This window comes from Lycium barbarum, chromosome 10, assembly GCF_019175385.1.
Source record: "Lycium barbarum isolate Lr01 chromosome 10, ASM1917538v2, whole genome shotgun sequence".
Taxonomy (NCBI): Eukaryota; Viridiplantae; Streptophyta; class Magnoliopsida; order Solanales; family Solanaceae; genus Lycium; species Lycium barbarum.
In genome coordinates, this window is record NC_083346.1 from 28567329 (window position 1) to 28580084 (window position 12756).

Genomic DNA, 12756 nt, shown 5'->3' on the forward strand with positions numbered 1-12756 from the left:
TCTAAAAGGGTCCTATAAGGATTGACGCCCTTAACTTTCATATGCTAACTCAGATTGCTTTGAAACGTTCATAAAGGTTTCTATAATAAATAACGTCCATAACGTTCTTATGCTAACTCGGATTGACTCGAGATGTGTTTATGATCCTTCAAGTGTTGATTAGTGTACTCCGAAGCCCGAAGGGGCCATCATTGTTATTAAGCCGGAAGCGGCTGCCCGAAGGGGCCATCATTACTATGCCGGAAGCGGCCGTCCGAAGGGACCATTTGGTTAACATGCCGGAAGCGGCACGTGTGTTAGATTGCATTATTTACTTAAAGAATGTGTGTTAAATTGCATTATTTACTTAAAGATTGTTTTGAGACCTCGTGTATACATTTATGTTTCTTCCAGCGAAGGCTGCAGGTATTGAGTTTGATTGTGATTTCTTCTCTCCTAAATCAAGTTATGGTTATGATTTGTTACCACGTTACATACTCAGTACATTGTCCGTATTGACGTCCTTTGCCTGGGGGAGCTGCGTTCATGCCCGCAGCCCCAGATTGTTTGGCAGGTTGATTATACAACTAGGATGCTCTGACATCTGCTGGGATTGGCAAGTTCCACCTCATCCTGGAGCTGTGCTGAGTCATGTCTAGATATGCGTGATTATGGGTATGTTGGGACCCTGTCCTGACTCATAATGTTCAGTTCACTTCTTAGAGACTTCTGCAGACAGTGTCCTGTGGTATGTTTGTCGAGATGTCGACAAAACGATGTCAGGCGAATCATTTGTAGATTTTAAAAGAGTATGTATTTTTAGACGATTTCAATTGGTTTAAAGTACTTAATTGATTGAAAGTTTTCATAATCATTATAAAGATAATGATCTCTATTTGGAAAAGTTTCATGTTTTTAAAAGTTTTTGAAATGACAGGTTTTGATAGAGCGAATGTCTAAGGGTTCGCTCGACTCTGATGAGAGTCGGGTGCCCGTCATGCCCTACCATTGCTAGGGTGTGACAAAGTGGTATCAGAGCAGTTCGTCCTAGGGGTTGTCTGCAAAGTCGTGTCCAGTAGAGTCCTATTTATGGTGTGAAGCGCGCCACATTTATAAACAGGAAGCTACGGGGCATCTAGGGTGGTTACTCTTCTTTGACATCTAAGATCGTGCGATAGAGCCAAGTCATAGGAAACGAGATTCCTTATACTAACCTTTGATCTCCGCAGAAGCGCAGTATCGACGGGAGAAAGTGAGTGATGACATGGGAAGTCACAGAGGTAAGTCACTTCGTCGAGGCTACGTTATATATATATATATATATATATGATGGATCGGTTGACATAGAGGTAAGTCAGTGTAAGAACAAGTAGAGGAATTGATTAAATGTATCTCGTGATGATGAATTCATTCATAAATCTTTGAACGGGACAAAGGTAAGCAATGGCACGAAAGATGCATGTCGGGTAAGGTAAGAGTATTGCATGTATGCTTGAGATGGAAAGATAAAGAATGAAACGAGAAGATAAACAAGAAGGTATAACAAGGCAGATCGCTAAAGGACCTGTTGCATCTTGAGGTGTGATATATAAGGTAAGTTTTGATATCTCTGCTCTTCTACTGGAAATTGGGGGCCCTGTGTGGCATTGTGCTGTTAGTTTACCGCAAGACAGGTTGAAAGTATTGCACAAAGGGAGCTATGCTGAAATTTTCATAAGATCCCCGAGAGTTTAACATTCGAGGATGAATGTTTTTAAAAGGGGGAAGGATGTTACACCCCGGAAAGTTTGCGTCACCAAGACTGTCGGCGGCTTAGTATGAGCTCAAGGGAGAGCAGAGTTATACAAGAATTAAGGATGAAGATTGTATTATCTTCATATAAGAGTATTCATGTGACATTTGGAGATCGTATGGAATAAAGCAGTTAACAAGTTACCTGATAATAACCTTCGTAACCATAAGTTAAGGTGGGGCCCACATGTCGGGATTTTATAAAAGACACATGAAGAGATATATGGGTAGTACATGTGAAGTTTAGAAAGTCCTAAGAAGGACCCATAAGCCAAATATGGACATAAGCCCTCCAAAAGGACGATTGAAGGAAACGTTTTCGGATGATCTGACTTGGAGGGGCAAAAACGGCATTATAAGTTTTGAATTTGCGAAAATCCCAGAAATAAAGGTTTTCAATAATTGAAAGGGCTTTCCAACCATAGTTCGTGGGCCCTCACACGATGTCGGAATCAAGAGTTATGACCATTTTAAGAACAAGACCCAAAGCTGCGTAAGTGGTCCGCGGGCCCCACACGGGAAGGTCGGTGGAACCGACCTAGGGGGGCTATAAATACCCCCATAAACTCGTTTTTTTCAGAAAATTAACATTCCAAAAGTTCCTAGAATTCTCTCAAACATCTCCCAAACATTATAGTCCGATAAATCAAGAAATTGACAAGATTACGCCAAACTAGTCCGTGAAAACTAATTGTTCTTGCTTCTACTTAAGCTTGGTATTGGAAAAGGTTGACGTGGCTGATTTGTTTTTCAAGTATAAGGTATGTTATTTATCCCATCTTTCATGTTGAGTTTAGTTGAAGGTCTAGCAAGCCTTAAAAATCAAAATAGTTATGGAGAAAAGGTCATAAAGTGTTGTGTTGTGGTTGTCGTGTTTATGGGCTGTTTTGAACATGTTTTCGCCGTGTGGATGGACCGATTTATGCATATAAAAACGGTATCTAACATTGTTGGTGTGTTGATGGGACTATACTCCTTGATTGGGACGAAAGCAAGTGCATATTGTTGTTGTATGTCAAAAAACGTTGTGTGGGATGTTTATGGGATATGTTGGTACGAATAATAGTGTTGTTGATGTTGGTATTATTGTTGTTGTTGATTGGTTGCTGAATTGTAATTTCGGGCTAGGCATATAAACAGGGGAGATGCTGCCCGATTTTCGACAGAATATAGAATAGTAAAAATTTGATACTCGGAATAAGCGTGTGATATAGAGACTAATGTAGTGCTAATCCTCTCGAATGTAGATTTACGAGCTCGGACGAATAAGCGTAGATAATAGGAGGTTGAACAGGTATGTAAGGCTTGCCCTTTCTTTCTTTGGCATGTCCTAGAGCTAAGTAAGATATGACACGCACCTTGGGGTAACTCTATTCTTTAAATTCCGAGCTTGTTTATGATTCTTATTCGCTTCTTGATAGGAGCATGCTTAGTATGGTCGAGCTTAACGTATGATGGAATAACGAGCAAAGCATAAAGAGTTTCTGTTTCTAAAAGGGTCCTATAAGGATTGACGCCCTTAACTTTCATATGCTAACTCAGATTGCTTTGAAACGTTCATAAAGTTTCTATAATAAATAACGTCCATAACTTTCTTATGCTAACTCGGATTGACTCGAGATGTCTTTATGATCCTTGAAGTGTCGATTAGTGTACTTACTTATTAAGTCTTATAAACTGATTTATATGCATATGGTTTTACTAATGATTTCGAGGAAATTAGTTTTATACTAAAGGAAACAAAAAGTTAGACTTTCAAAACCACTCCGAAGGGGGTGCGAGATTTTACTATTTAGACTTTCAAATCCACTTCGAAGGGGGTCCGAAGGGGCCATCATTGTTATTTAGCCGGAAGCGGCTGCTCGAAGAGACCATCATTACTATGCCGGAAGCGGCCGTCCGAAGGGACCATTTTGTTAACATGCCGGAAGCGGCACGTGTGTTTGATTGCATTATTTACTTAAAGAATGTGTGTTAAATTGCATTATTTACTTAAAGATTGTTTTGAGACCTCGTGTATACATTTATGTTTCTTCCAGCGAAGGCTGCACGTATTGAGTTTGATTGTTATTTCTTCTCTCCTAAATCAAGTTATGGTTATGATTTGTTACCACCTTACATACTCAGTACATTGTCCGTACTGACGTCCTTTTGCCTGGAGACGCTGCGTTCATGCCCGCAACCCCAGATTGTTTGGTAGGTTGAGTATACAACTAGGATGCTCTGACATCTGCTGGGATTGGCAAGTTCCACCTCATCCTGGAGCTGTGCTGAGTCATGTCTAGATATGCGTGATTATGGTTATGTTGGGGACCTGTCCTGACTCATAATGTTCAGTTCACTTCTTAGAGACTTCTGCAGACAGTGTCCTGTGGTATGTTTGTCGAGATGTCGACAAAACGATGGCAGGCGAATCATTTGTAGATTTTAAAAGAGTATGTATTTTTAGACAATTTCAATTGGTTTATAGTACTTAATTGATTGAAAGTTTTCATAATCATTATAAAGTTAATGATCTCTATTTTGAAAAGTTTCATATTTTTAAAAGTTTTTGAAATGACAGGTTTTGATAGAGCGAATGTCTAAGGGTTCGCTCGACTCTGATGAGAGTCGGGTGCCCGTCATGCCCTACCATTGCTAGGGTGTGACAATTTATCATACATGACCCTAAGGAAAAGTTTCCTCAAACCCTCCTTTAAATTCCATCTTTAAGGGATTGTTAAAGGGAAGGGGAAAATCTAAGATGATTATGATTAAGGAAGAGTAAAGGTTTAGGCAAGGTTTACCTCCAAGAATTACTCCAAATTATCTCCAAGAACAGTCTCCTCAAGCCTAAATATCGAGATGGGAAATAATGAGGGTCTAAGACTTATTTAATACACATTTAATGAAATATAATTGACCGTCACCGCCACAGCGGTAGGGATACCGCTACGGCGGCTGAGATACCGCCACAGCGGTATAGCCAACATTGCACATGGCTGCCCTAGCTGGTGCCGCCATTGCGGACACTATACACCAAAATTTCCCCTTTTTTTAAGTCTTCAATCGAAATCCCGGGATATTCCCGAGGCCATCTGCTCACAACTAGACCACCTAAACCGACAAAAAAAATACGTTGTGAACTCACTCGTAGTCTCAAACTTTCCAACGGAGGTCTCGTTGATTGAGTCAACCCCCCATGCCTTAATTCCAATTTCCCATCCTAAGTCCCGAACTGCACTGAATGCATTAGGAACCGAACTAAAAACACATACCAGTTCCAAATGACCATCCGGACCTCTCAGAATCGGCAAAATTTCGAGAAAGGTCCGTTTGCCCAAAAGTCAACTTCGAGTCAACCATTTTTCACTTTAAGCCTATATTTTCACCAAAGTTGCTCGAATTCGGTCTAGACGCCTCGGGAAGCATGTCAATAGTCCCTAGGGTCAAAAGTGAACTAATCAATGCTCGGGAGCGAAGAAAAGAAGGAAAGTAGGGGATATTGGCTATGCGAATCAGACTCAGTCTCCCAAGTAGCCTCTTCCACGGGGTGGTGTTTCCATTGCACCTTCACAGAAGCAATCTCCTTCGACCTCAATTTCCGAACCTGCCTATCCAAGATCGCGATAGGCTCCTCCTTATAAGTCAAATTCTCGTCAAGTAATATGGAATCCCAATAGACAATGTAGGTACCGTCGGCATGGTATTTTTTTAGCATCGTAACATGAAAAACCGGATGAACTCTCGCCAAACCTGGCGGCAATGCTAACTCATAAGCAACATCACCGATACAATCCACAATCTCAAACGGACCAATGTACCTGGGGCTCAACTTGCCCCTCTTACCAAACCTCCTAACACCCTTCATGGGTGAAACCTTCAATAGAACCTGGTCATCAATAGCAAACTTCAAATCCCAAACCTTCCAGTCCGCATACATCTTTTGTCGGCTCTGAGTTGCCAAAAGCCTGGCTTGAATAACTCTCACTCTATCAAGGGACTCTCTCAATAGATCCGTGCTCCCTGGTCGAGCCTCGTACCTATCAAACCAATCAATCGGAGATCTACACTTTCTACCACATAAGGCCTCAAAAGGCGCAATACCAATGCTCGAATGATAACTGTTATTATATGCAAACTCTACCAAGGGAAAGTGTTGGTCCCAATGACCATCAAAGTCAGTAACGCACGCTCTCAACATGTCTTCGAGCACCTGAATGGTCCGCTAGGACTGGCTATCGGTCTGGGGATGGAAAGTTGTACTAAAGTCCAATCAGGTACCCAACTCCTCATGAATTGCTCTCCAGAATCGGGAAGTGAAGATAGTACCCCGATCATATACAACAGAAATAGAGATCTCATCCAATCTCACAATATCCCGAATATACATCTTGGCTAACTTCTTTATGGTATAGGAAACCTGAACCAGGACAGAGTGAGCGGACTTAGTCAACCGATCCACTATTACCCAAAAAGAATCAAACTTGCTAAGGGTCTTCGGAAGACCCATGACAAAATCCATGGTAATCCTCTCCCACTTCTACTCGGGAATGGGCATCCTCTGAAGCACCCCCACCGGGTCCCTGCTACTCATACTTTACCTGCTGACAATTTCCACACTTAGCCACAAACTCAACTATATCTCTCTTCATACGAAGCCATCAATAGTGATGTCTCAAGTCACGGTACATCTTAGTTGCCCCCGGATGGATGGAATAGCGAGAGCTATGGACCTCAGATAAAATCAACTAAATCAAATCACTAACACGAGGAACGCACATGCGCCCTCTAATCCTTAGAATGCCCTCAGAATCAATCACGGCCTCCTTGGCCTCCCCTTTCGAAACTCTATCTCAGATCTTGCTCAATTGAGCATCCTCAAACTGATGAGCCTTGATCTGATCCAATAACGATAACCTCGCCTCTATACAAGCCAAAATCCTACCTGGGGCTGAAATATCAAGACGGACGAATCTGTTGGCCATAGTCTGAACCTCCATGGCCAACGGATGCTTGAAAACAATCAATCGAGTTAAACTCTCCATACTCACAGCCTTGCGACTGAAGGCATCGACCACCACATTGGCTTTACCAGGGTGATACAGAATGGAGATGTCATAGTCCTTCAGGAGCTCCATCCATCGGCGCTGCCTGGAATTAAGATCTCTCTGGGTAAACACATGCTAAAGGATACAGTGATCGGTAAACATCCCACAATGAACACCATACAAGTAATGCCTCCAAAGCTTCAAGGCGAAGACTACGACCAACAACTCCAAATCATGGGTAGGGTAATTCTTCTCGTGAACTTTTAACTGACAGGAAGCATAAGCTATCACTCTACCCTCCTGCATCAATACCACACCCAAACCCATACGGAAGCATCACAATAGATAGCAAAGTCCTTGCCTTCCATGGGTAAGGCTAGGATCGGGGTTGTGGTCAAAAGAAGTTTGAGCTTTTGGAAGCTCTCCTCACAATCGCCCGTCCACTGGAAGGGAACATCTTTTTGAGTTAATCTGGTCAAGGATGAAGCAATGGCAGCAAAACCCTTCACAAAGCGACGATAGTAACTGCCTAAACCCACAAAACTACGAACCTCAGTTACCGTAGTGGGCCTAGCCTAACCTCTCACAGCCTCAATCTTCTGTGGATCAACCGTAATCCCCTTCTTGGACACCACATGGCCCAAGAATGCCACAGACTCCAACTAGAACTCACACTTAGAAAATTTAGCAAACAAACTATGTTTCTTCAACAACCCAAGAACAATACGAAAATGGCTCTCATGTTCCTCTCTACTGTTGGAATACACCAAGATGTCATCAATAAACACAATCACAAATGAATCAAGGAACGACCTAAAAATGCCATTCATCAAGGTCATAAATGCAGCCGGGGCATTGGTAAGCCCAAAAGACATCACTAAAAACTCATAGTGGCCATATCTCGTTCGAAAGGTTGTCTTCGAAATATCCTCCGCCCTGGTCTTCAACTGGTGAAAGCCGAAACTCAAATAAATCTTTGAAAACACCGAAGCACCCTGAAGCTGGTGAAACAGATCATCAATACGAGGCATAGGGCAATTGTTCCGAATAGTGACCTTGTTCAACTGGAAGTAACCAATACACATCCTCATGGTCCCATCTTTCTTTTTCACAAATAACACAGGAGCACCCCAAGGGGAGACGCTCGATCTAATGAACCCCTTGCGCAGTAAAACCTGCAATTGTTCCTCAAGCACCCTCAGCTCGGCAGGTGCCATCTGATATGGTGGGATAGAAATAGGATGAGTACCTGGATCCACGTTGATATAGAAATCAACATCACAATCGGGTGGCATACCCAGCAAATCCGACAGAAATACCTCCATGAACTAGCTCACAATAGGGATAGATTCAAGGGGTAGAGATACAACAGTCGTATCACGAACATGCACCAAATATGCTAAACACCTTTTTCTTACTAACTTCTACACCCGAAGGAAAAAAATGATCTTCTTCGGGGAGGGACTAGGAGTACCTCTCCACTCAAGCCTAGGAATGCCCGGCATGGCTAAAGTGACCGTGACAGTCCAAGATCGTATGATAAGGAGAGAGCCACGATATACCCAATATAATATCAAAGTCCACTATATCCAGAATCATCAAATCTACCCAACTGTCGTAACCCATAAAAGTAACCAAACAAGACCGGTAGACTCAACCAACAACCATAGAATCTCCAACCGGAATAGACACAAGAACAGGTATATCTATGTTATCATAAGGAAAATCCCAACCAACGGCATGAAATGCAGATACATACGAATAAGTTGATCCAGGATCAAATAACACAAATGCTGCTCTATGACGGACAGAAATAGTACCTGAGATTACAGCATCTGAAGCCTCAGCCTCGGGCCTAACAGGAAACAAGTAACAATAGACTCCACCATGCCCAGTCTGAGATGCTCCTCTCGCACTCTAAATAGCACCTCTAGCTAGATGGGACCCACCTCTATAATCATGAGAAATACATCGACCTGACTGAGCACCGCCTCTCTGAGAAGTCCCACCTCGACCACCAGATGATACAGGAGTCCTCGGCGGCTGATAATCCCGCCTAGGTCGGCGACATCTCCTGGCATCATGCCCAACCTCCCTATAAGAGTAACAGGTAAGAGGAGTCAAGTGCTGAAATATGGAAGCTGAAGACCCAGACGAAATTACCCTGTCCACTAGTCTGGAGAACGAACTCTCAGGAGCTCTCTGCCTAGGTGGCTTACTAAAGGAAGCCGGTAATGCTGAATGCACGGGATGAACGAAATAGGTCTAAGGTGGCCTTGAAAACTGACTGGTGCCCCTTATACCAGAACTCCCAAAACTGCCAGTCTAACGTGGCCTCTTGTCACCACCACGAAAAGCATGGGCCTTAGTGCCCTCAACCATAGAAGCATGCTCAATAATAGACTGGAAGGAAGCCCCCATAGACTCCATCTGAAGGCAAGGAATCTGTAGAGAGCCCCCTAGTCCTCCAACAAAGCGCCTGAACCAATCGGTTTCAGTAGGGATCAACAGAGTAGAATAACAGGCCAAGTAGAGAAAACAGGTCACATAGAGCTCCAAGGACTTGCCTCTCTGCTCGAGATGTTAAAACTGCTCCCTACGAGCCTCTCTCAAAGATCGGGGCACATACTTGTTGAGAAAGGCGCGGTAGAACTGAGTCCAAGTTAAGGGAGGAGAACCCTCAGGTCTGCACGCCATGAAATACCTCCACCATATCTTTGCGTCGCCGCAAAACTAGTAGGATACATAATCAACGCCGTGGGTCTCCACTATCCCCATACGGTGCAGCAACTCATACATATCAAGAATAAACTCATAGGTATCCCTAGACAAAGTACCAGAGAACCTCGGTGGCTCTAACTTCCTGAATCTCCCCGCCAGGTCCTGATAAGCAGTAGTCATAACAGCGTCATCCATGGACCTAATATCCTCTCCAGAGGCGGGTATAGCATCAATGCGAGGAGCCATAGCTGCAGCAGGATGTGTTGCCCGTATAGGTCCCTCCTCATGGTTCTGCGCCCCAACCCTAGTCTGTGAACTCCCGCCAGGAGTAGTAACACCGGCGGCTGCTTGCTCGGTATCTAAGTGAAGTAAAATCCGAGCCATAGTTCCATGCATGTCCTGGTTAGAAGTAACCTCAGGCTATGTCCATGCTAGGGCCACGCCATCCTCTGCGGCCTGGCCTCTACCCTGCTGATACTCGGGTTCGAGAGATAGGGACCTCTCTCGTCGCTGACCCACTGCAGGAACTCTGCCCCTGGCTGGGGCAGCCCTGCGGCCTCTTACTCTGCCGCTTCCTCTGACTGTAGTGCGCCTTCGGGTGCCAGCCGTAGTTGCGGGCTCTGGCACCTGATCTCGGGCCATCATAGCTCGAGTCTTCACCATCTGTGAGAGAAGAGATAAGAGTCAGATACCAATTTGGTCTTTCCAGATACCAATTTGAATAAAGTAGCACGACGGAAAGAAATAAAGTGAGATTTCCTAAATGTTCTATAGCCTCCCGCAGATAAGTACGGAGCTCACCGTACCGATCCACGAGACTCTACTAGACATGCTGTTATATTAAAGACCGGGTAACCTAGGGCTCTGATACCAATTTGTCATAATCCATTTTTCTTAGACCGCGCGAGCACTTACCTTCCGACCTTGGTAAGCGAACCCTCATCCCAAAAATTAACCAATACATGAATTGAAGAATAAGTAACGGAAATCAACAAACACGTAAGTCTCACGATATATATATATATATATATATATATATATATATATATATATATATATATATATATATATATATATATATATAGTAGTAAAAGTGCGGAAGACTGTAAATACCATCAGGGTCTAGTCTGAATAATACAAGAGCATCTAAGGAGAATGATACAGTCTGGAATACTAATACATAATGTCTATGTCCCTGAAGTAAAAGTAAGACATATGATAGGAAAGTCTTCAAGGTCAGCGGATGCCATGCTCACCCTGGAAACTTGAGAGGAAGCTGAAGTGTCGGTCAGCCACAGGTCACAGAAGTAGATCCGACCTGGTACTCTGCATTCATAAAAGAATGCAGCAAGTGCAGGTCAGTACAAACAATAGTACTGGTAGGCATCATCAACTGACTAAGCATAGTTAATACAATTCAGAAGATAAAGTAGATAAGCGAGGAATCTAGTAAGTATAAGACAATATGATCACAACCAGGTATCCATTATTGCCTATGTAAAGCATCTAAACCCAAATACGCCAAGTCCCAATATATCCAATCCGGTTCAATCATCAAGAAGTCTCAATCAAGTCATAATGTAATGCAATGCAATGATGGGATGAATGAAATGTAATGCCATTCAAATAAGGTGTACACATGTACTCCGGACGAAAATATCAACATCTCGGTAGCACAACCCAGCGTGACTCGCGAAGTCTAAGTGCCACCCATCCTGGATCTTTGCCCAACAGACAGATGAAACTCTCGCTAATTGCTCATAGGTGGAGTTCATGCACTAACAACAATTTCGGGATATCATCAGAATCGGCCATGCAACAACGATGCCAGAATAGATCATCGGACATCGGCCATCTCATAATCACTCAAGTAAAAGAGTGTCAAATATCAGTCTCACATAATTAACGATTCCGGAATTGAACCTCGGACATCGGCCTTCTCACAATCACTCAAGTAAATAAGTTATCAAATATCAGTTTCATGTCATCAATGATTCCGGAATTGATCTTCGGACATCGGCCTTTTAACAATCACTCAAGTAAAGAGTTTATCAAACTATGAGTTTACTCAATCAACCATACTGGATCATCACCGGTATTAGCCATGCATTATGAATGTGTGATAATGTGTGCAATACGTGTATCAACTATCAATGATCGAATCCAATACCACAAACACCAACGAAGGGGTATGCCAATAATGTATCATATCACCATACCCACAATGGTATGCCAACAATATAATGTTATCACAAGTACCAACAGAGGGGTACGCCAACAATGTATCATATCACAAATACCAATAATGGTTATATCAATTTTAGCTTAATCAGGACGATAACACAGATTCCCAATTCTACCAGCTATTCATGGCATCAAACCATCACAACAGGACAACTAAAAAACATAACAAGGTGGCTAGTCCCAACACACAGTAGGGCCCAACCTAAAGCAATATCCAACCCAACTTCATACCCAAAGGTTCACATACTATCTCCGACATTATATTCTAAATATGTACTTCGCTATGCGAAGTCTCAGTAGAGGTAAGCCATAACCTACCTGGACTGCCGAACCACAACATCAACAAGTCACTCCTTTGCTTTGCACTTCCGCTGAACCTCGGAACCAAAGTAGTCTAAGCATAATCAAATTCTGTATTAGAAATCATGAAGAATGATACTAATATTGCTACTATTTCAATTCAGTCCATTTTTCAACACTAGAAATTGGGGAAATGGGCCCACAAGGGAAAAAAGGAAAATTCGTGGGAAAAATACCAAATTGAGTCCTAGGTAATCATAATCCAATCATTAATTGTTGATTTAGCCCAAGGATTAGCCTAATTTCTAATTCAAGTAAAAAACCCCAAATTGGGTATGAACCCTAAGTCTCCAAATCCGAAATTCAACATTAAAAGTGGAAGATATAAGATTAATATGCTTATATTCATCAAATTTTAGCATAACTATCATCAATTTATCACACATGACCCTAAGGAAAAGTTTTCCCAAACCCTCCTTCAAATTCCATCTCTAAGGGATTGTTAAAGGGAAGTGGAAAATGTAAGATGATTGTGATTAACAAAGAGTAAAGGATTAGGCAAGGCTTACCTCCAAGAATTTCTCCAAATTATCTCCAAGAATAGTCTCCTCAAGCCCAACTATCGAAATGGGAAATAATGAGGGTCTAAGACTTAGTCAAGACACAATTAATGAAATATAACTGTCCATCA